At 38.4% G+C, this 26,010-nt stretch overlaps 1 long non-coding RNA gene across 5 annotated transcripts in view; it reads left to right on the top strand.

Annotated features, from left to right (window-relative positions):
• The window catches only part of LOC109365446 (uncharacterized), a 38,919-nt gene extending 14,001 nt beyond the window's left edge, over positions 1–24,918 (top strand). For 2 of the 5 annotated variants that reach the window (XR_014881036.1, XR_014881037.1), the window contains exon 5: positions 19,826–24,917. This is a non-coding gene — a long non-coding RNA (uncharacterized LOC109365446). Of the gene's footprint in view, positions 1–19,323; positions 19,388–19,825 lie in introns of all 5 variants that reach the window. The other 3 variants (XR_014881038.1, XR_014881040.1, XR_014881039.1) reach the window with 3 other exon arrangements.
• The last annotated feature ends 1,092 nt before the right edge of the window (positions 24,919–26,010 follow it).

Below are 26,010 nucleotides of genomic sequence, written 5' to 3'. Positions count from 1 at the left end.
AAATACTTATCACTTCTCAGTCCACTATGATTCATGTTTTCAACATGTCTCAGCTAAGGTCTGCTTAATAGCTCAAAGCACCGCTGCTGCACTTCCACCCGAATTCCAGCCACAGTTTGGTGTACACATATTTGTACTGTTTCCTCCCAGTGAAAATCAAGATTTCTTCCCACCCCTATGTGATAACTGCAAATACATTGTATTTGGCATCATTCTCCTGCTGGAAGTGTCTGCAGTGGGCATTTTGAGATGAGAAGAAACAAATAATATTCTAGCAATTAATCACAAATTCTGATTTGTGGCACTGCCACAATGGACATTTCATAACCAAGAGGCTGAAATTCATTTTCATTAAGTTCTTCCATGAATAATTTAGACTTGTAAAAGCGAAGTCATTCAGTAGCTCACTGAAAGAGGAGGGATGAATTTCTGTTAACCCTGTCAGCCAGCATGACTAATTCTTCCTGCAATTAATCCTATGCAGAATATGCACTGTTTTCTCATCAGTGCTGAGTAATGTCTCAGGATCTAGAATGTAACAGCATTCGTAAGTGCTTGTATGATTCTTTTTCTCGTAAGTAATTTTGGGTCTGAATTGCCCAACTTAAGCAAAACTTGCAAAGATGCAGAAAGTAAGGTTCTGTCTTCCTTCTTTTCTTTATTTGGGATTTAAATTCACGTGTAACTTGGGATTCAGAAACCTAAGTAAATCCCACTAAATTCTTCTAATGAGAACCATGCTGAGATATTCCAGCTGGTAAGTCAAAACTTCTGAATTTTAACTCCAACTTGTGTTCTGAAAGCCTCTCTCCCTCCTTCTCTCCATTTATCTCTCTTTAGAAGAAATAAATATAGGTAGATTAGTTTTCAGAGGCTGATGTTAAGTTGTATGAATGCACTTCCAAAATCATTTCCCCATGTCTTTCTCTGCTTAAAATTCTGATAAATAGCACAGTGATAAAAAAAGAAAAGACAGTAAGGTACAAAGAGGCACTGAGCTAAATGTTTCTTGTCTGTCTTATTACAGACTCTTTCAGCAACTACAGACTTTCCCGTTGAAAAGAATAATCAGAAAAACACGGGGAAAATTCAAGAGACATGTGCAAGTATCTAGATGGTTTCGAAAAAATTGACAGATGCAAATGTCCATGTTTACCTTCTAGATTGGAAGTTTTCACAAAATTTAGTTCTGATTCAGGAGGAAATATGTTTTACAGAACAGAGCACTGTCTTCAGTACACGGAACGACATCACCAAGGAGACTTTTGGTCACATTGATCTGCTTGCTGAAGGAGATAGCAGGGGTTCTGATTGTTGGTTTAGAGGTCTTTAATCAGTTCACTCTGTTTATTAGCCACACCCTAAAAGAAGATGACTGGGCTTCTAAACAAGTAGCTGGTGGACAGAGCATGTACATGCTGTGGGAGCTTTCTAAGGACTGAGAATTAACTGTGTGGTGGCAGCCAGTCCTGTCTTGCTCCTATATTTTCCTTCTTGTAAAAATAGATGATTTATAATCGGCCTTGTTTTGAAAAATTCCTTGACTTTTGTGTTATTGTTCCAAGGAAAGTAACGAGAGCAAGCTTGGCTGCCTATTTCGGCTCAGAGAAACAACAGAATTGTAATTAAACTACTGGAGAAAAAGCAGCAAACTCTGAAACCTCCCAGAACATTGTGGTATCTAAAGATCAAAGAACACAAATACTACCAAGGGCGATCACCATTGCTTAATGTAGTGTCGGAGCTCTGCCATTTACTCTCATTTAAATTTAGTTATTTTCAAACAATTTTAGGGCAATATTTGAAATCCACCAAAATTATTTGGATCAGATCCTGTTCTATTCAGTTACTACTCTACAATGATCACAAAGAACTGTATTTGGCTGTGTTCCAAAACAATTGGAAATCTTCATTTTGGGTGCTCACTATAAGGTACTGCAGAAACTTTTGATTTTCACTCAACAGTCCTCTTTGAAGAAGAAATGGTCAGGTAGTTAAATTATTGGTTTGAAATGCTGGGGACCCAAGTTCAGTGCTGTGCTCTTAGTAAGGTTCCTGCTCTATTTGTTTAACTCATTAATGTGTTACTAAACATGTTAAACTTGGACTTGAGGATCCTTGTGATTCCCTTCCAACCCAAGATATTATTTGATTCTATGATTAATTATTGTAAAGTCTTTTGACTCTACATTGTGGAGGCTGATGTTCAGTGTTACTTACGTGTAACTTTTCATACAAACTGCAAAGAAAGAATTTTGGAATAGTCAGTTCTTTTGTAGCTATACTTCTATGAGCAGTGAAGAAGAGTATGGATCTTTGTGCATCATATGGGTAGTTCCTCCATTCCCTTTTCAAATGGTGCAATAGTCTTCACTATCTCTAAATAAATAAATACATACATACATACATACATACATAGAAGCAGTGCCTGAAGAATACATTGATATTTGTGAGTAGTTACTGTCTACAGTAGGTTGCCTCAAATGTTCTTTAACAAGCAGTCAATCTCCACCTATATTTCAAGAGATTAATGCAGCACAATCTATCGGTAGGTAGGAAAAAGCATTTCAACTTAAGTCTCACCAGAATTTATTGTTCTATAAAGAGAACATTATAGAGAAAATCTTTTAAGAAGTACTTTGGAGATAGTCTCCTTGAAGAAGTTTACAAGTGTTTTCAGCCGCAGGCGATAGGTTTCTTGAACAAACAAATGTCTTTGTCATTATTTTTGGAAGTGTATTCAGTGCTGCTGTACACCACAAAAGAGCTCAGGCATTATTTATATGCACTATGTCAGCTGCCTTCAAGACATGCAATGTTCTTACAATTCTCAGTCAGCTCTTCCCCTGAATTCACACAAATACACAACCTTCAGGCTGGCTTCAGGAAGATGGATAATGAGGGCTGAACCCTCCCCTGCCACTTTTCAAAGAGGCTGATTTAATCCTCATTGCGGAATTTCAGATACTTGCATTCAATCCGGCAGTATCAGTTTTAGAAAAGACACTCAACTCAGTTTCTCAAGACATCATCCTCCTCCTTTTTTGTTTTTGTTTTTTTGTGAGACTAGAAGGCAGAGAAACAGCATGCTTGAAAAAATCACTTGAAAGTTCCCCAAATTGCACTCCTGATTGTACTTAAGAAATTAGAACTCCATTACTGTTCTAAATACTGAAACCAGTGATTTTCTAGTGCTGTACAAAAAAATAAATAAATCATCAAAAGAAAATGGGAGTTATTTTTAAGTATCAAGATTCTCCAGGACACTGCATTCTGTGCCATGTATTTAGGCTATGCAGACTATAACAGACCAGAGAGAAAGAAAAAAAGCACAGATTAAATATAGTTTCTACTTCAAGGTTTTGGCGTGTCCCATTTTGACTGAGAGAATAATGTTCAGAAGAAAATGTGCAAAAGCAAGGGCATGTGGTACATGTGTAAGAAGTGAACATCTGTAATAAGCCATCCTTGTAAATCACTGTCACTCCATTCTTTCCTTTGCCTTCCCTCACTCTTAGCTTTCTTTCCAGTGAGAAGCTATTGATATTTGCCTAAGGCAAGTTTAGCAGGAGCTGCAATATCTTTTTAAAGGCTTAACAAAACAGGAAGAAAAGATAATCTCTCAGGTATGCCTTTCCTTCCTTGACTATGTATCCAAAAGCCTATGTATCCTCATACAAACTGGAAAGTTTTGTTAAAAGACAGTTTTCCCCACCTTGATACAGGGGGGAAAAAAAAAAAAAAAAAAAAAAGTGAATCATTATCAGGAACAAAGATTTTTATAACCTGCTTTAGGCTTCATTTATGTATGTTTTTGTTGTTCATACAAACTTACAGATTCACTGAAATATGTCTAGTTAGTCGACAGGGATTTATACCAAGCCAGATAAATAACTGGCACCCTCGAGCATTCACTCTGATGATGTATTTTGGGATCCTATTGGCGAAGAATTCAGCTGGGCTTTGGGTACAGTCCATGGCTCCTCAGCATAGAGAAGAATGAACTAATCAAAGGTCCATGACCTTTGAAAGGCTAAGAGGATCACAGAATTTATGGCTGGGTCTTTCTCTTGATGTGTGTGAACTTTTATAAACCTGAACCCCCCACTTTTGCTTATTTTTAAAGTAAAGTTACTTAGGTTAAGATTTCCCAGAAAAGACTTTCCATTAGCAACAGCCTGCTGTGTACATCCGCGTGGTGTCCTAATGTTACAGTCCCAGACTGTATTTTTTTCTGCTCCTTCTCATTTATCTTATGCAGTGTAAAACTAGAGCATGCCTAAATAAAATACTGCTTTCTGCTCCAGGGCAAAAAGAGTAAAATTTAACTAAGAAATTGTGAGAGCTAATTTTTAAAATTAGCCCTCAGCCCTGGAACTGAGCTCTCTGCTGAAGCACTGAAGAAAACGCTACTTCTCTATATCATCATAGATTTAACTGAAAACATCAAAGGTCGGGTTGGGTATCAGGAAAAGGTTCTTCACCAAAGGACAGTGGGCACCGTACAGGCTCATCAGGGATGTAGACATGGCCCTGAGCTGCCTATGTTTAAGGAGCATTTGTATAGAGCTCTCAGACATAGTTTTCGAATGTTGGGTGCTGTTGTGTAGAGCCAGGAGTTGGACTCAGTGACCCTTGTGAGCCCCTTCCAACTCAGGATATGTTATAACTCTATGAAATCCGAAGCTACACCAATGAGTATTCACAGCAGCTCCAGTTACTGCTTCTCCCAAGTCCTCTTGTCCTGATTTCAGTGCAGTTTAATGACATTTCAGTGCTAATGAGTTACTTAAATATTCTGCAGAAATAGAATCTCAGCTTCAATTGCAGATTCTGTATATAGTGACAAAAAAAAACCAACAACAACAACAAAAAAAACCCCACCAGATTCCTTCTCCTTCTTAAGTCATAAGGTATGTAGTCTCATTTTGGATATAGTCTTAGCAGTAATATATATATTTATGAGGTGATGGTGTTCTTTGGGGTGTTAAAATAAGATAAATATGGTCTGGCTAATTTCAGTCCCTAAAAACTGAGCATATTTTTCCAACCCTTCGGGAGCATATTAAGCAGTTTTACATAATACTTTGCTCTCTATATTAACCTAAAGAGATGTGTATCAAAGCAAAATAAAAGGTAAGATCTGATCATTACTAGCTCACAACACTGAATTGGAGTGATGGTTCTGTATAATAAACTTTAGGACCTTGCTGCCAAACATCTAAATTAATAAAATTAATAGAAACAAAAATATCTCAGTGTATATGCATTTAATGCATTTGTAAGTAGTGTATTTTGCACTCTGTTTCTCACATTTGTATGTATTTTTCAGCTCCTCATACATTTTTACAACAGCAATACTTAGCACTGTTGTAACAGCTTATGTTTATCTGGCTGCATGCATTACTGATGTGCATCCATATTGACACAAATTGGACCCACATGTAGCTTTGTCATGCACATACAATTTCTCTGTCATTTAATCTGTTATAAACGACAACTTAGGAATTCTCTGCCTCCCTAAATCTGCATTTCTCTTTGAATTCAAATGTATCTCAAATCTATAAATAACTGCATCAATCCTGAATATTGCATTCAATTACTGAGAGTTTGCTGCTGTTCACATGGCATTCATGCTGGGCTTGCATGCTGTTTGCATTAGCAAACCTCTTCTTTCTGTAACAGCCTCCTGTATTCATGATTAACAACTCACTCTGAGGCTAATTTTTTTTTTAAGCTTTTCTCTAAAATCTCTATTACAGTAACTTTTTTAAGAAGGTAAGACCAGTGGCCTGTAGCTATAACTCGATGATTGTTCTTTTAAACAAGGCTTTATGTGGATTCCCAGTGGTTAGAAATGAGTTTGAACAGCAGCAGCTTATAATTGTGAGAGTAATTTTGTCTCATTACCAAAAGACAATGTGTGCAGGTGCACAGCAAGAGAGGGCCAGGTTGTGAGATGCTTATTTTGGGCAGCTGCTTCTCCACTGGTAGCAAAACTGGATTCATGGATTGCACTTACGATGCTGTTATGGAGTGGCCCCGATGTAGGACCATCACCATGTAGGATGAATTTGCTGGTTCATCTCTGCTGGTAGAAGCAACGCCAGGTCTGCCTCAATACTGTGAGGAAACCTCCAATAACTACTGCTTAATGTTATTTATTTGATAATAGATGAAGAGAAAGAGCTGAAAAATATCAGACGTGAGCACTGCTTTATGTGAGCACAGACAATTTTATGGAGGAGCATGGACATGCTGGAAAGTGTTTTGAAGACCTGCCAAATCCACTTTGTGATAAAGGTCTGCAACATTCATTTAGATCTTATTCTCACTCACCAGTGCCTCATTAGTGCAGATTCCCACCTTGATAAATGTGTATATGTTCATGGTAGCCCATTGCCACTTCATTTTCACGGGAAGATAAATAATAAATTAAAACCTTATTGTGACTGAGTGAAATGAACAGAGAGATCCCTCAGCTCCATTCATTTTTTCAGTGTTTTCTTTGGATCAGAATTTCTTTGGATCAGCTGTTTCTAAGAGGCATACTTGGATTTTTTGGTGGAGAGAGAAATGCACAGCCCCATGCGCAGTCCACATTTTGCCTTATGCCTGTTCCAAAAGCATTGATGGGCCCAGATCTATCACTAGCTTTCTTTCATAGCAGTGAAATTCACCTCTGTGTGAGGAAGGGCAAACACGGCCCAACTTAGAAATATCCTCAACTTAAGGATTAACTTAGAAAAATTCTTATACTCTAAAATGAGAGTAAAAAAAAGAGAAGTGCTGTGAGAAGCGTGCTTCTCAGTGCACTGTTCCCATAATGATTTATTAAAAATTGTCTAATTTACGACAAGTGTGCTGTGTATCTCCTAAAAGTAATTAAAAGATATAATTGCTGTCATGATTATTGAAAATACATGACAAGGAAAATAACAAATACATAATAGTCACAGCTGCCCCATATGACTACTAAATGCAGTAATGGAAGAGCTATATTTTTAAAGTGAAACAAAATAATGTAGTGACAGTGGGACAAGAGCATAAAATCCTCAGAAAATAGCTTGCTGTGCTAAAGAGTAAGAAAATAAGTCTGAAGGGTAGAAAATAATGGTGAGTGGTACTGAGTGAGAAAATAAAATATTGATAAGAGAGCAACTTCAAATGCTCAAGGCAGTGTGAGCAGTGTGATTATCCACAATGATTACTGAGCTTTCTTCTAAATCTTCACAATGCCAGAAGCATTTAATTTCTTCCTAAGGCCAGCAGAGCATTGCAAAGGAAGAGTGATCAGCCAGTAGGATAACTGGAGTAAGGAGAGGTGAGTTCCTGTACTGCCTTCAGACACCTCCCTTGCAGGAATTTCATGATGCATATAATTAAGCTGTGCAGGAATGTGTCTTCAGTACAGACTTTAAGGTACAATAGGAGGGACTCTTAACAAACTCTAAAATCCTCCCTTTCCCATAATATCATTTATTTTTAACATTTTCCTTCTCTTTTTCTTTATGGACTCTTTTGTGAAATTTATTTCTTTTCTGCTAAATGAGAACTTCTGACTTGAAAACACCTTTATATTTCCAATTACAACATAAATGTTTTTTTTTCCACTTAGCATTTTGTGTTGTAAAATGGTGTGTGTGTTTTTTTTTAACATAGCGTGTCACCCATGGATTAGCAGGCTGATCTCCAGCTGGTCTAGTATTAAATGTTGAGGTTGGTGGCCCTGCCTGTGACAGGAGGGTTGGAGATTCATGATCCTTGAGGTCCCTTCCAACCCTGTGATTCTGTGTACCTGCGCTATCAAATACTGAGCAAAAGAAAACTTGATGGTGAGATTGTTAATCTACTAGCTAGTTGTAAATATTATTGTATGTTATTTTTATGCTGCTAGAAGAGTTCTGACTCACACAATCAAAATCTTTGAAATAACAAGGGCAAGAGGCATTTATACCTCATGATGATTTCCAGCTGTTCCATTTTCCTTTTCAATGAATGTACATATATGTGAGTTCTCTGAATTCAGAGAATTACCAATTTAGAGCCAGATAAGAAACAACCAAATGATGCTCATATTGTTTTTCCTCCCTTCCTCAAGCCTTGTGCATGCTACTACTGCCACATCATTTTATTTTTGGTGTGTTTTTTTTTCTGTCCCAGAGAAAGGTATACAGATACCAAATACAAACTCTTATAACACTCCGGATATCACCAGATAATGACTATTTCCATCATGTGAGATTTTCTTTTAAATTTATTTAAATTATTTATTTAATTTAATGAATTCTTGTTGGAATAGAGCAATTAGAATCAGGATCCATCCTATTTTCAAACTAGGAACAGGAAAAAAAAAAAACAAAAAAACCTGAATTTTCTAGTCCTGCAGACTCATAATAACTTCTATAGCTTCCATTTTGTGAGTGTGTGTAAGGGCAGCACTCTGCTTTGGTTTTGGAAAAGTGGAGACTTGTCCAGAAGCCTTAAATATTACACAGCAGAAAGTTTATGGGAAAAGCTGCTGAAAATGTGAAGGCTTTGATTCTGCAGAGGTTCATACCACTGATTGCTGGCTTTCAGATGCATCAGTTCCACATTTCACTGCCAAGTCAAAACAAACCCAAAATTCCTATGGACTTTATTTCTCTCACCTTCCTCCTAATACCATCTCAAGCAGCTCTGACATTTGTTTTCATTTCAGAAAGAAACTTTCATGTGCTGTTGGTGAGAGCACTGTTTGTGAACCTATATGTTTGCATCTTATAACTCCTATGAAAACGTCTAAGTTTTCCATAGGCTGCAAAAGTAGCTTCCCCCAAAAAATTATATCTAAAAGATACAGGGTTTCCTGTGTTTCATAACATAATGCACATGCAGTGCAAAGAATTCAGACATGGTAAAAATAAGTTAATTTAATAAACTGAAAAAATATGCTGTGTTGGGATAAACAATAGTCGTAGTATTGCAAAGAAACCCTCCAGTCAAGTGATACATTCCATGTGCTATGCACCAGCTCAAGTTACATAGACACAATTACATTTTTCATGGTACCAACTGAATCGTGGAATGACAGAATGGCTTGGGTTGGAAGGGACCTTAAAGCCCACCCAGTCCCAACCCCCTGCCACAGGCAGTGCCACCCAGCAGCTCAGGCTGCCCAGGGCCCCATCCAACCTGGCCTCGAGTGCCTCCAAGCATGGGACATCCACAGCTTCTCTGGGCAGCTGTGGCAGTGCCTCACCACCCTCATGTTGAAAAACTTCCCCCTGACATCTAACCCGAAGACAAAAACATCTTCTAAACAAATCTTTTAGAAAAATTATAGAAAAAAAAAATCTTGAAAAAAACACCAAACATATTTTATCATATTCAAAAAGGAAAACAATACAACCTGGAATTTTCAAACCTCACTCAAAAACAGCACAAATAACAGCCTTCAGTCAACTGTAATTCAGTTCATCATCCTAACGCAGAATTAGGAGTTAGGTTCTGATACTAATATTCATTTAAGAGACAAAAGATCACATAAAAGCCTTGTCATTCAGGCTAGTTCCTTAGGAACATAAGTTGTGTCTGTTCCCTCTGAAGATCAGGACTAGAACAAACCCTCAGTCAGATTTCTCAGTTTCTAAGACTAATTAAAAACATATATGCAAAATATCTGAGGCTAGGAGCTTATAGGTTGTGCAGACTGCCCTTCCTCTAAGTGCCCTTGTCCATTATACATGCTCCTGTCATGTTTGTGACATTAAACAAAACCCCAAAGAAGAACAACTGACCTACAAGGTAAAATAGCAAAAACAGCGATAGTGACTGATAAAGATCGTGGCACAGAGTTTTCAGTCTGGTATAAAGCAACACAAAAATAACAGGCTGTCATGTGAGTATGTCAAAGAATCAGAGATGAGACAGCAACTACAGGAGTGATGACAAGGAGAAGCCTTGGAGGCCTGAGTCTGTAATCAATGCTTCAAAGAGGGGAGCGCAGGAGTCAAGGGAGATTTTCACTCTGCTTTTCAGAGTATGAAGCACATGAAAACGTGAATGTGATAAAGACAAAAACAGTGAGGTTGAATACCAGCCTCCATGGCCCTGGGGGAGAGTAGAGGACTGCAACAGAGGTCACTGAATCTAAGGCCCCCAAGCAGCATCTGGTCTGTAACACATAGCTTGCACTGCAATCCCTCTTACCCTTGGGAAAGTGGCAACAGACACAAGTATTAGCTTCAGGAAGTCTTGCATTCACTGTGGTAAAGGTCTGACATAAAGAAATGTAAAGGCTCATTCTCCAAACATGAGAGGAATTATGTCACTTTGGCCCTGGGCTTCTATACTGGCACAGACTCTGCCGTGATGGAGCATTTTAGGTCCAGTATGTTACTGATTTACAACCTATAGGCTGGTCTGTGAGCTCTCTGAAGTAACTCATGTTTTCTTCAACTATAGTTATTCTCAGTGAATTAAGCAAATCTAGCGAGAAAGGAGAATAATTATAGTAAAGCATGTAATGGTAGTAATATATCTTTGTCTTGAGTTTGACATGCCATATTTTTTGTTTTCTGTTTTTTTTTTTTGTTTTTTTTTTAATTGTTGTTATTTATTTGTTCATTTGAAAACTTTTATTTTTCTACTTTTCTTCTAAGAAAAGAGGTTTTTTTAAAATGTTTTTAAATGGAAGTAAAATGATTCAAAAAGAAGAAAAAATTGCTTCCATGACAAGCATCTCTTCCCTGTTATATAAGCAAGTTACATTCTTATTCTTGGTGCATCACACAGCTGGCCTCAGCCCAGCTTGACTTCTTACTGCCCTTATCATCTTTTCACTGCAGCTTCTGATTGACTGTAATTTTTTTATCTTCCTCTCTCTCTCTTTTGCTTGCATCGCTCCTCTCTGCTTCCAGGACAGGAGATTTCTTTTTGCCCTTTTACTTTTGAACAATCCCCTCATGAATACATATTAGATGTGTTTTTATCCTGATGCTTTTTTTTTTCTTTTTTTTTTTTTCTGACAAGTGGTCGTCTCTTCAGTCAATCACTTCTGTGAGACAGATCCTTAGCAAGCAAAAACATGCACAGCTCCACTGTCCTGACTGGGATCACTCTGATTTATATTAATACAGGATCTGGCTTAAAATATCAAGATGATTTCTGTGCAATACCTCAAGAGCAGTGTTCTTACCTTCTCTCTCCAATTTAAAATCTTGTATTTAAGGAAAGACACTTTTGTACTTATATAGCATCTTTTAATTAGCACAAGCATATAGCTTTTAAAAGGAAAAATATATTTTACAAAATATGTCAGGTCCAGATCACTTATGGTGTCACATTTATACTTGGTAAGGTCTACAGAGACTTTAGATAGAAAATAAAATGAAAATACGCACTCTAATTCAAACAGTCCTCGTGGCTTATGAAATCAATAGATTGAAAAATCTGTCAGATCACAGCAATGTTGTTCATGAGTTCAGCTGAGTTTCTGCTGCTTTATACCTTCATACTGTCAAAAAATACTGTACAGATACAAAGCACAGTCTAGAACTGGAAGCAAATGCTCATTACAAGTGGGCTGAAAAGTGCTTTTGAACCTTCTGGAAAAGGTGACAGTTGAGATCACCCCTCTATTACACATCAGGGTTTCAGCAACTGCACTAGCACTTCCCAAGTTATATTTGAGATGGAAAAACCAATTTTCCAATTGAATTCAGTATTGCTGCAAATACAAAAGCCTTTCTAGTGACAATAATAAGCCTCTTCATGGCATAAAGAGTTACAAGAGATCTGTGCAGCTTTGTACAGAGGCACTGCGAGACCAAGGTTCTCATTCGCTGTCATTTAGGGGGCATATCATTAATAGGGGAAAAGTCTTTGAAAGCCTGTCCAGCCTTTTCCTATTAAGGGTATATAGAAACTGTAGGGAGATCAGCTCAGTCCCAGAGGAATAGAGTGTATTCAAATATACTGGAGAAAGGAGTTCACATACTCACTACTCTATTGAGTTGCACTCAAGGTAAAATTTTTAGCTTTGCCTGTACTTACCAGATTGTTTTTTGAACTTGGAGAGTAGTAGCACAGCACATGTGTTCATAAGAATAAATCCTGTCTCCACAAAAGTTCAAGAGTTGTTATATTTTCAATTTTAGCAAGATTCAAAATAAAATATAAGCAAACCAAATCTGGATTTGACCAACAGAATACCACAATGTACTAACAATAACAACATACAGCAGTTCTTCCATTTAGGACTGGATTGGAAGATGTTGAATGGTAATAATACATTTCTTTAAAAAATCTTCATCACCAAGAGTTGGTTTCTTACCTGGCAATTCATCAACTAGGTATTTTATTCAGGCTGAAAGATAAAATGAAACAAGAATGATAGGGACTTCCACCTAAGGTGCAGGACCACCCCATGATCCTTCAATAGTCTGTTAGGCTTAAATTTTAATCTGCTGAACATCCTCAGAACTGAACCCAGTAATTGATCAATGACAATTGCCATTAGTGTTCTGCAGTACAATACAGCAGAAACTCATGTAATATGGGACTTAATGAAAGCTGAGAGCCTTTCAATAAAATAATATAACTTTTTTCAATCTTATCTGTCTTAGTCACGTTAGTCATGTTGCTGTAGAATATGCATTTTTACATTGCGGCATCAAGTGTCCTAATTAAACGAACAAACAAACAAAAAAACCTTTTTTTCTTCTAATGTTTGTAAACTGCTAGCAATCATAAGTTTTCTACTGATCTCACCAAATTCAGATAAATTTACTGGAAAGGATTTCCTAGTATTAGATTGGAATTGTCTTTATTTCAGTATCCTCAATTTTTTAACATTTTAGTGGTAGTACATTTTTTCTAAATAATAGGTTGATACCTTGTACAATAGTCAAGAAATTTGCATCCTTGACCAAGTGCTCACGGGAAGTAAGTTACTCATATTTCTAGTGCCAAAGCAAAGCAAGCTCCTGAGATGCTTGGGTCAGCTGTGTCATGTTAGGTAAAAGTAAGAAATAGAGTATATTCTGCAAAACTAATAGAACTTATCCTGAATATACTGTAGGAAGGATTTTGTCAGATTCATCTGTTTGGCATTCTCTCTGGTCTTTCTGTAAAGGATTTTAAACCCCATCATTACTTAATTCAAACAGACATAGCCTTATGCCCAAACTGAAATGCACCACAACAGTTCTGTGGACATGCTTGGGCATATATTATACATTATATAATCTTACACCAGTGAAGCTTCTTTCATGCTAAGATTCATTAATACCCATCAGCCACAATTGGCTTTGGCCTGTCTGGGCAATATTTGCAGGGACTAAGCTCTTCCCAGCATTTGCAGCTGCATTCCTTGGATGCCAGATTGGAGGCTGGCTGGGCAGCAGTCAGGTCAGTGCTTTGTCAGCTGAAGGACCATGGCCAGATAAATAAGACAAAGGCGAAGCCTGACCTTGAAAGACTTTGAGACCCTGGAGCATGTCCAGAGAAGGTCAACGAAGCTGAAAAGGGTCTGGAGCACAAGTCTTATGAGAAACAGCTGAGGGAACTGAGATTATTCAGTCTGGAGAAGAGGGAGCTCAGGGGAGACCTTATCAGTCTCTACAACTGCGTGAATGCTGTCGTAGCAAGGTAGAGGTCAACTCCTTCTCCCAGGTAACAGTGATAGAAGGAGAGGTAATGGCCCAAAATTGCATAGGGGAGGTTCAGGTTGGATATTAGGAAAAAAATACTGTCTGAAAGAGTGGTAATGCATTGGAATTGGCTGCCCACGGTGGCAGTGGAGTCACTGTACATTGGAGGTCTTCAAGAACCCTGTAGATGTTGCACTGAGGGAGGGGTCTTGTGGGCATCGTGGTGATGGGTTGACAATTGGACTAGATGATCTTAGAGGCCTTATTCAGCCTTAATAATTCTTTGATTCTATGACCTGCCACTCTCATGGTACGAAGAATGAGGCCTGAGGCACACTTATTCATCTCGATATCAAACAATAAACAAATTCTGTACTGCATAGGCAAAACTGTCTGTATCTTGTCACTTTCTTTCCACAGGCTGTCATAATCAGGGCAAATCAAGCAGAGCAGTAAGTACACATGTGCTTCAATGACCAATATTATCCATAGGCTACATAAATATTCAGCATGTCCTCCTTCTCCTATGTGTTCTGTTCAGTTTGGGTAGGAGGACCAAAGTGAAAAAGCTATCTCAGTGTGTTTTGTACTCTGAGGAAAACGAGAAGAGTTTACCAGCTCTAAGGTCCATGAAAAAGAAAGCTAAATATTGGAACTTTGTATTTTTAGGTAGAAGGTGAGAGTACACAGATACTGGGACTACACTGCAAAAATCTGACCACCTCAGAATTTTCCCCAGTGTACCAGATTAAAGGAATGGAATGACTGTCAACCCATCTGTCACCACACGATGGAGGTGGCACTGCTCACATAACCTCTGTGACACGCAGCACTGAGGCTGACATCCCAACACAAGATGCAACACAGGACTGTTCTCTCACCTGAGGACTGTCTGACATCAGCACTGCTGAAACAAGTCCCAAATATGTCTGAAATTTGTGACACAGTCAGGGCTTTGTCACATCAAGTGTCACTTCAGTGCTGCACCTGAACCTAGCCTGTTTATAGAAGTTATTTCTCCAAACAATTGCAGAACCATGACAGTCAATAGGGAACAGGGATCCATTTTCATTTGATAAAGTCAGTAACGTTTTAGTTGACACGTGTTTTGATATATGAGTCTTATTTATGGCCCATATAGTCTGAATCAGCTCATTATTCATTAAATTTTTAACCGTGAAGTGAATAGATATCAACTGTTTTCTATATCCTTCAAGACCTCTCAGGTTATATTCATAACTTTTTAAATCAATGTTTCTTATTGCTCTTGGTTGTGTCACTGTGAGAGGAAGCTACTTCCTTTCCTTTTCACAACTGCACTTTAAATATTTGTCCCTTAGTTAGTGCTCCTGTAGTTGGCACTTTATTTTCCCCTTCTGAGATCCCAGTTACTTAGGAATGAGCACAACTGCTTAGGATGCCAGCTGACATAAACTAGTCTTGATTTCACAGCAACTATGATTTCTTACACTGATGAATCTGAAGGCCTCATTTTTCACCAGTGGTCAAAATCACATCCTGATAGAAACTGGGGAAAAAAATTTGCTGATTTCATTGAAAATTGCATTGAAAGTGAAACCTCATAGGGAAATTCAATATGTTGCATGATAAAATATCTGCCAATGTGTATGGTTTCCTATTTTATCACACATTAAGTCTTGTCTGATCTGCTGACCACCATCGCTTCCAGATTCTTCTCTCTATTAAAGTAGAATTGTACTCTTAAATAGGAAGTATGGTGGAAATATACTCCTTTCTTTATAAAAGGACGCACAACTAGAAAAGGATGCACAACTAGAAAACCAGCCTCACGGTCTCTCTTGGCAGATACTATCTTCTCACTGAAATTAGAGATTATATATGATTCCAGTGAAAATCACCATGGGAACCTCTCGTTATTTGTGTCTGTGGCAAGTTGGGGGAGGTGGCTTAGCCCTCAAAGCGTGCCTGAGTATTACAAAATCTTAAGCACTGTAAAATTCTCTTTTATTATGTTAGAATATAAAGGTCAAATCTGAGTTTAAAATGATAAATTTCATCTTCATTATAACTCTCTGGAACTGCATGAAAAAGAATAAATGAAGGAGGAAGACTTTTAAGGGAAAGAAATCTAACTGAAGCATAGCAAAGTACTTTCGCTATATAAGAGCTATTGGATTTCATTGTATAGAAGTTTCACATACTGATTACATTTTATTATGTCGTTTAACTTGTTAGACTCCTTTTCTGACAAGACAATGAAAATTTGTAACATCTAAAACTATGAAATACAATCTAGTATTTATATATTGAGTATATTTTGTTAAATTAATATAAACAACAAATGATAATATTCCAAGCTGTTATGAAGACACTATATTTAAAGTAAATACATTTTTCTGCCAAATTCTTTCTTATAAATGTACCATTTATCACACATATGGAGGCAATTTCTACTTTAACAGCAAAAAAAAAAAAAAAAAAAAAAGCTCCACAGTTGTAGTAAAGTTGCTGGAGTGTAAAAGTCAGTCTGAAGCATTAAATATTTTATTTTTAACACAGAATCTGGGCCTGTTTCTCTGCTGTCTTGTGATCTTAGTCGTTTATATGCATTTGAAATGGCTGCAAAATATTAACAAATTGAGGTAATTATTTCCAGTTCACCACACTGGGCTGGCTGCTTTCTGCACATGTGTGTGATACTTGGTACAGGTGAAGCTAGTATAACTACAAACTGTTGCCTCCCAACACATATATTGTTTCCTAAAACCACTAAATAGTTTTCAGCAGATTGGTTAGGTATTACATTTACTAAGTCTCTTAAGATACCGTTTTCTTTACTGTATATTTTACATAACTGCTGATGGAAGCATTTAGAAATTATGTGAGGAAATATTTACAATGTTCATGCACTGGATACTCACAGAGTACATATGAAAACTAGTTGCTGACTGCCTTTCATGCTTGCATTGCTCAGCATTATCTATCTGTCTCTGTATCTATTGGCCTATCCATTTATTAAGAGTTTGGTTTTGGTCGGAGAACTGTAACAGTCAGCTCATTACAAAAATATTTTTATATTCCCACTACTGAATGCAATAATTACAGTGAAAAATTGAAGGTTTTCAAAATATGTCAGAAATTTCTTTCCCAGTCATTTGCCTGTCTGATAATACTTAGGTACAGCCTATCCTGGTCCTCCCTTTTGATTACTGCTAGTAGCACACACATTGTCAGAGATTTTGATCTGCAGAGAACAGAGTCCTAGCGTACTGCTGCATAAGCCTGGTTTTCAGCAGGATGGAATAGTCTGATTCCTGAAAACACATTGAATTTAGGACTTGCACAAAAGGTCAGTCTTTCTGCCAAAGACAAGAGCCTGGTTCTGGGAATGACCTTTGAGTGCCAACCTGATAGTAAAACAAAGTAGCACAACGTGCACTTTTACTTGTTTCTTAACATCACTGGGTATTTGGTTGGTTGGTTGGTTCCTCAGTGGCTTTTTCCCATAATTAATGTTTTTTTTTTTTCCATTTCTCTGAAATCTATACTTTTAAATTAGACATATCACCTTTTTTTTTTTTTTTTCAAACTAAAATGTACAGCTGCTGTACTGTGTGCCTAAACATGTTCTTCTCATGACTTAATTAATTTCTCCATGTTTACAACACTTTGTTTCCTAGTGAGATGGCTGATGCCCCGTGCCTGGCGGTGTTCAAAAGGCAGCTGGACAATGTACTCACTAATGTCTTTTAACTTTTGGTTAACTAATGGTTAGCCCTCACAAGGTCAATAAGTTGGACTTTATGATCTTTGTAGGTCCCTTCAGACTGAAATATTCTGCTCTATAGACCAAAAATGTTTTTGACCATCTATACTATACTACTATACTATACTATACTGACCATCTGCACCCTATGTCAGTAATGGCCTACAGTCTCAGAAAATCAGATTCTGCCTACATTAAATTAAAAAAAAAAGGCTCCCTCAGAACACTATTAGCATTCTAAAAACAGATGAGATTTGAGCACAGGAAAGGTAGTTTCATGGCTTCAAATTTTTGATGGGCTATAATAGCTGATAGTATGAAATGACTGAAGTGCTCGTCTGTTGGCTATTAGAAACAATCAGGCTTTTAGAGTGTCCAGCTGTGCATATAAATGGGCTTTAATTTTGTTATTGATGAGACTGGGGTAAGAGCAGTGCAGCTACACTAAAGGAAGCCTTCTGAATGTGTTGCTGAGTTTCTCTGCAGAGAGCAGCAGGTTTTAATGTGATCAGAGATTTGTGCCTGGCTTTGAGCATGAACTCAAAACCACAGGCATTCACTCTGCTACAGCACATAGAGGTACAGAGTTCAGAAACCATCTGCACTGGGGGAGGTAAAAAATAGGTTTCAGGCCAGAGCTGCAGAACTGGATAGCAACAGAGCAAAACTACTCGGCTATTTAGAACCACTGCTTATGCATTGCTTAGACATAGTTTTTACTCACGAGTTGAAGAATTTTGCCTCTTGACTCATGTTAAGAGCACAGGGTCCTTAAAGCATTTAAATCTAAGTTACACTTTCTGTCCTTGTCTTGTGCTTCTTGGACCATGCATCCCCTCTGTAGTGTTCTCTCCTTCTGCAAGCAGGTAGGTTTCTGCAGGCCCTAGAGAGGAGCATCTGGCATTAATCTCCTTCTGCCAGATGCTCACACTGTCCAGTGACAAGGATCACAGTGTGTCCAAGTTGATTGCACACACAGGAAAGAAGGACTGTGGTCTGCTGAAAGCAACATCCAAAGCTAAGTGAAGGAGTTGGCACCAAGACTTTATGGCAACATCCATGATGCTAAATTAATTTATACACTTTAATAAGTGGTTATTGAGCATAAGATTAAGGGCTATGGATGGTTGTAACCCTTCTAAATTAGACTGACCATATCCATTCTGCGAAGGATTTGGCTTTGCATCTCCTCTGGGTCCCATCTGATGCTCTTTCATCCCAAAGATAAAGCTTTTTCTACGTATGTGTTTTGTTCAGAACATCTAACATAATATCACAGGTGTATTCCCCAGCTCACCAAACTGGAGCAGCTTGGAAAGGCTGTGCAGAGCAAGGAGAGCCTGACCTGCTTGCATGGCATGGTAAGGGCTGGTGGATTCCCAACAGGGTGGAACCAGGGCAGCCCCAGACCCAGACATTAGGGTTTGGTGCACTGAGTCCTCTGCAGTTTTATCCACATTGCTTTTGGAAAGGTGAGTTAAGCTCTGCTGGGAACCATGCTCAGCGTTTAAACCCTGCACTCGAGCAGCTGCGCTGTTGCCAGAAGGGCTGCAGAGCAAATGGGCATTTCTCAGTCTGGTTCCAAAGGAAGCTACTGGCCACGCTATCTCACTGTTTCACTATCTACTCCTTCCAATTTCCTGAGTAATCTGGAATTATCTATCTGTATTTTTTATGAATTTCTTCTAAAACGTTTTGATGTAGTTATGATTGCCACGGAATGACAATGCTGTTGGAGAGGCTGTCATTGTTCCCTGTCCTTCAGAAGACTGGCAGGCCATGCTGCTCATAAATCTTTGTACTTTTTGTGAATGTTAAGAGGCATACACCAGCTTGGGAGATAACATCTATCCCATTTACTGATGTAAAACTGCCACGTAGCTGAGACTGGGAGGACAAGGTGGAGTCTATTTGAAGTCTTGATGTTGCCTTTTTTCACAGGATGGTGATGAAGTTGTCTATATCTGATAAGAATAATTTTCCAGGATCCCATGCAAGTGATGAGGTACTATTTCTGTATTCATCATCACAGATAAAGATGTGCTTCAGCAACCCTGCTAGATCCCCAACACAAACAGTATGTCTGGGCCACTGTTCTGGCAGGACTGGCTGCCAGCCACCTGCTCAAACACTTAACTTAGCAGGCAGAGATACTAATGAAAGCAGTAGCAATAGCTTCTGGTATTAAATGCATTCTGAGTCCTACATTTTGGAAAAGTGTGAAATAAGGTGTTATTCTCTACGCTGGCTCTACTCTATTTCTTTATCCCCACATGTGCATAATTCAGTCACAGAGAAGATACAAGCAACTACACTGGGAGAGATGCTATCTGTTTCTCCTAATGTGGTGGGCCATCCTGAACATGTGGGTTTCTCTGTGCTTTGCAGAGGCTTTGCATCAGGAAGGAAGCATTTCTCACTTTTTTTAAATTTCTCTTCACAGGAATAGGGAAAAATTGAAATTGGGTAAGGAAGCAGCTGGCATGAAGATTCCCTCCATGGAAGATAGAAGAGCCAGGAACAAATTGCCCACCAGTGACTGAGCACTAGTGAGAAGAGCTTTTTGGCAACAAGCCTTTGCAGAAGGAAATTGAAATTAAGAAGCTTTTTGGTCTGTCTCATTTGAAGTAGAACTTCCCTGTTCAACTCGTGCAGAGGCAAAAGTGTCTGCAGTGCTCACAGAACAGAATCTAATCATTTTTCGTACAATCAGATAAAAGAAGATACTGTACATTTTATAATCTCTGAAGCCTTACTGATTACTGATTAATCAGACTAAGATTCTTAATTGATAATTACTACTAATTTAGACTGGCTGTTTCTTTTGGAGAGTAATCTTTACCACTTGATATATTTTGCATGGTCTTGCAAGCACAGAGAGCCTTCCTGTATGTTTGCCTAGCTCTCTGCAGACCTCATTTTGCTTATTTCAGCTGAACGTTATTTGGACTTCAGGAGGAAAATCAATCCCTCTCTTGTATTTTCCTGTATCCTATGTCATTACCATAGAATCCTAAAAATGCGGAATGGCTCTGGTTGGTGGAGAACTTAAAGCCCATCAGTTCCAACACCACGCCATGGGCAGTGCCACCCAGCAGCTCAGGCTGTCCATGGCCCCATCCAGCCTGGCCTTGAGTGCATCCAGGGATGGGGCACCCACAACTTCTCTGGGCAGCTGTGCCAGGGCTTCACTCCCCTCTGAGAGCAAAATATTTTTCTAACAACTAACCTAATTTTCCGCTTTTTATTTTAAAGCCATTGCCACTTGTCCTATCACTTGTCCCACTCCTGCTTGTAAGCACCCTTCAAGTACTTGAAGGCCTAAATGAGGTCTCTCCCAGAGCCATCTTCAAGCTGAACAAACCCAGCTCCCTCAGCCTTTCTTCGTAGCAGAGGTGCTCCAGATCTTTGATCATCTTTGTGGTCCTCTTCTGGACCCGCTCCAACAGCTACACATCCTTCTTGTGTTGGAAACCCCAGGCCTGGATGCTGTACTCCAGATGGGGCCTCACAAGTGCAGAGTAAAGGAGAAACAATCCCCTCCTTCTCCCTGATAGTTACTCCTCTTTTAATGCAGCCCAAGACGCTGTTGGCTCTTTAAAGAACCTGTCCCTGTAGCTACAATGTTTTGTTTTCATTGTCATCTTCATGCCGTATTTTGCTTCAGACTTCCCTGAAAATGAATCCTGGCACTAATAACTTAGGAACATTTTAGCAAGAACTGAATATTCTTTGCATTTTCACTAAGACCATCAGAAATACTGCTAATATTGAATGGAATAATGAAGAAAGAGCTGATTTTAAACAAACAAATGCTATTTTCAGTGTCCTAATTTTGGAAACAATTGTCCTAGATGTCTAAATATGAGATCTTTTGTCAGATCATTGACGGCAAATATCATCTTCCAACCTCAGTGATTCCATAGTTCTCATGTAATCACATTGCAGGAGAGCACTGACAGGAGCTTGATGCTGTTATTGCACAAATTTAGGTCTTTGGGAATTTTTGAGGTCAGACAGAATATACCTCTGCTTCAGGCAAAACTGGACAGCCACTAGCTGGGGAGATTTGGAGATTACTTTTCAGATTTTGGGACTCAGTTCCTCTCAAATGTGGTTTTATTAAACAGTACTGCTGTGGTGCTATGAAGTAGATAGCATTCACCTAGGTAACTAAGTTCATCATTGTAATGGTAATGACAGTGATGATATCATAGCTAATTTGAATCAGTAATTATCTTTATCTGCTGACAACCTTCAGAGCTACAATAGAAATTTAATTTTGGTGTTGGGGCTTTGAGGCACAGGATAAATTATTTTACTGAAGAAGGAAGTCTGCAACAGCCATTCACGAAATCAACTACTTGAGATGTTTCACACACTTTGGATTCATCTAAGCTCCCATCTTTTGCTGTAGACTAAGGCACCAAACTTTGGAAATGTGTAACAGTAATCTGTTTTCCTGAGCTACAATTTCACATTATTTACCTGCAAGAGAAATAGTGAAGAAAGTCCTAGCTCTGTGACCTTAGCACTATGCATCTCTCAGCCCTGCTGTGTAAAGCTGGTTTTCAAATAGCTGTGTCTGCATTTTCCTATGTGAAATATTCAGACCTAGTGATTCTAGATGTGAGAAGCATCACATCAAAATATGCCATGTTGCCAGCTATACTGAGCAGTATATGTTATTATTTTTCATTCAAATAACAGGTTTCAGTATCAAAATTATGAAGGGTTTCTATAAACAGAATGGGATTTTCTAATTGTATGAAATGGCCCCAGTTTTATCAGAAGAAGATTCATTAAGAGGACTAAGGGGACATTAAAAACCTTTTTTTTCACTTCCTATCTGTATTAATCCATAATGACAGCTCTTCACTACTGGATGACATAACTGCACAGTGCATCTCATTCATTTTGAAGCTGTGCTCAGCCCTGCTGTACTGAAGCAGAGCACAGCTATGGACCAGCTGCCCATAAAGTACTAAAAGCTTCCTGTTAGCATTCATCAGTTACACCCGGGCTCTGAAAAGAGATCAGACCTCACCAGAACTTCTCTGATTCACCCTATTTCTATCTTAGAATGTGCTAAGAAACTATATCATAATCATAGGATTGGGCATGTAGCACCAATAGGCAGCAGCTTTAGTTCGTCAGCACTTCTATTTCTCAAACAGTTGGAGATCAAACTTGTTGTCAAGTGATCTTTTTCAAAGACAAACAACACTCACAATTTTTTGCTGTGATAGATGCTAAAAATGGACATTAATGTGCACTTAACACGATATTTCCTTTTTCCTTTTTGCCTAGAGTAGGGGAATGTGAATAATACAAAGCAATCCTTTGTTGGAAAATGATAGCTTACCATTACATGACTTACAGTACTATAATTGCAAAGATTGCAGCACTGGACATGAGCAAGAATTACTTCGTGCAGCTGGGAATTCTCTGTGTTTTGTTCAGCTGGGAGTCCAGAGGAGAATGAGCCATACAATATGTTTTTAACAATTTTTGAACAGAGAAAGAAAATTAAAATTTTGTTGCTGAGGAATAAATGAGATCTGAGGATTTAAAATTTTAAAATACATCTAAGTATTTTGTTCACTTCAGGCTTTTTTCAAAACACAGGCTTAGCTGGCTTAGGGATGGTGAAGGTCCTGCTCTGGAAGTTGGAGATATGTGCAGGTGCACATGTTAAAACTTGGCATTGAAATCGTAGCCTCAGCTGTGCCTTTATCTTGCCTAATAAAAGACAATTGCAACTGAGCAGTCTTTTATTTTTCTTCATCTCCATCATTAAGAATGATGAGTGTTTAAACAAGAGTTTGAAATAGTCCCTTACAGGCAGAAGAGTGGAAAAATTTATTCTCACAAGGAGCAGTGAGGCACTGCAACAGGCTGCCCAGGGGTGTGGTGTTCTGTCCTTGGAGGTGTTGAAGAAATACACAGATGTGGCACTGAGGGACCTGGTCATTGCGCATGATGGGCATGTGCTGATGGTTGGACTAGATGATCTTAGAGATCTTCTCCAATCTTAGTGATCCTATGTAGCTAAAGGATCATCAGTGACAGAAGCAGCTCAGCAAAGGAGGATCCAGGCAGGTATGGGTTTTTCAGCCCCCTCTCTCCATGCCCTGCATATCTATATAGCAGCACAGGGAGAGTACACACTTAGGGCTCATGGCCTTTCAGAACGGAAGAGTTAAAACCTAGCAGCTATACATTTGTATCCAGTTGTGCTGCCTCCAATGGTGAATGGGAAAAAAAAAAAAAAAAAGAAAGAAAAAGAAAAAGATCAAGACTACAGCATCTTCAGCATATCTGAATATCACATTTACCCAGCAGAACTTTTGGCAAGAATGCCACAACAGAAGAATCCATTTCAGCTCAGCCTTCTCCCAGTACTCCTTCAGTCTCTCCAGATTCACGCCAGGTGGCTTTGTCACAAGCATGGTGCTATGCATGAGCTGGCCATGGGATTAATCCTCAGGGCATGCTTCAAGACTCAATAATGCAGAAAGAGCTTGGTGGATCCCTGAGATATGGCTGTTAAATCCTGACTTTCTGTACAAACGTTTTTCTCCCACTGTTCTCATCTAGAATTCCCTCTCTTCCTCCATTTAATTATGTAAGATGCTTTTTTCTTCTAGAGATTTCACATGTCATTGTAAAACTTGACAGGGAATGGAGCTTCCACAGTTAATTACTTTAAGGGAGGAAATACTAGAAACACACAAAAATTCCTTTAACTTTGCACAGCTTCAGCTATGACAGTACATGAGCACACTCTGTTGGATAGCTCTGATAATAACTCTGCACAAGAGATGGTTGCATTGTTTAAAAGACTTGAAATATCTGTTCACAAGGAAACTCAAGCAGTCTCCTTCAGACAAGTATAAACTAGTCCTTGAATGAAATGTATTGCAGGATACAAGGTTCTGAAAAAAGCATAAAATTCAGAAATGACACATTATTGCTATTATTTACAATAAAGACATCAAAAAAAGCCAGCCAACAATCTTGGTAGTAGCCAAAAATCATATTGCTGTGAATGTCAGAGAATTACAAGAGAAGTACTGCATTGTTCCATTTTGAAGCCTCTGTTGGTTTCCACATACTGACAAATGGTTTTCACAATGGGCGCTCTAAGCTGATGAATAAAACAGTTTGCTATAACAAACATTTCCTTCTTTTGCCCTCAGGACCAAGTTCTGTTAAAATGTGTACATAACGGAGGCAGACAATTAATCTAATTCATCCTGCTTGATCCTCTCCAATATATGGAAATTAGAACAGGGGATATTCAGATACAGAAGGCCAGATAATGAAATCCAAGTTGGTCATGTGGTGAATTTACACGAGTGCTGCTCCAAAGGTAATGCCTAATTTTTAATTATATTTTCCTGTGACATCAAAGGAAGATGTTGGTGACGCGACAGTAGAGGTTGAACCTTCCTACTAATATTGCATTACATTTTATTGCTGTATGGCAGATGGCAGAAAAGGGACAGTCTGACAGAATGGCAACTGGCATGGAAGTGCATATGAAACAAAGGTGTGTCTCTGAATTTCTCCATACAGAAAAAATTGCACCCACTGATAATCATCTGCACTTGCTGAACATTTATGGAGACCAAATAGTGAATGTAAGCACAGTGAGGTGGTGGGTGGTGTGTTTCAACAGTGATGACAGTGACATGAAAGGCAAGCCATGTTCTGAATAGCCATATAGATTGTTATGAGAGCAGCATGCAGGCTCTTGCTCTTCGCTGGCAAAAATGCATAGCTCACGGTGGTGACTATGTTGAAAAATAGTGTTTTGTAGCTGAAAATCTACTCTATCAAGCAGTGTTATTGTATTTTTTTTGTATCTGTTGTAGTTTCTATGGTAATAAGGAGGTTGACAGCTGGACTAGGTGATCTTACTAGATGGTCTTTTCCAACCTCAGTGATTCTATGATTCTATAAAAATACGAGGCATTACTTACTGAGTAATCTACGTACAAGTAGTCAAAGTGAGGTCACCTACAACCCTACAGGTTTCGTGTGATTACTCTGAATGTGTTTAAAGACTGGTTCTTCGAGATCACTCAACTTTCTCTGAATTTATACTACTGCAAATGAAAATGTCTTGCTGAATAAAGGTAGGATTTAAGTTCTTCATGCTTGAACACTTAATAGATTGCATTGATAGAACAAAAGAGGCCCAGCAATACCCAGAATAAACTTTAATTAGACATGATATTGCAGTATAGTGCCTCATGTACTATACTTGCAGAGCCTTTAATAGTCACAATTTTACTTCAATTAACAGTAATCCAGTTTGGGAAAGATTTCCAGCATGCACTTTTCTTAAGCACTTTAGGCTCAGTAATTATAATAGTAACCATTAATAAATTTCTGGACATGGTTTTGTTTTTAAAATATATTTAAATTAGGATTATTTAATTTCTTTAAGGTGAAACCCAATGTATCTCATTAAATTTGAATACCATATTGCATATGACCTTGCCAGCAAGGACTGTAACAAATGTGACCCAGCACAACTCTGCTGCAAGATAGCTATGCTCATTTGCATATCTGCTGAAATAACTTATTAACATTTTCTGTATTAGTGATCAGTTCATA

The sequence above is a fragment of the Meleagris gallopavo genome, chromosome 1 (assembly GCF_905368555.1).
Source record: "Meleagris gallopavo chromosome 1, MGAL_WU_HG_1.1, whole genome shotgun sequence".
NCBI lineage: Eukaryota > Metazoa > Chordata > Aves > Galliformes > Phasianidae > Meleagris > Meleagris gallopavo.
This window is presented reverse-complemented; position numbering and strand designations above follow the sequence as displayed.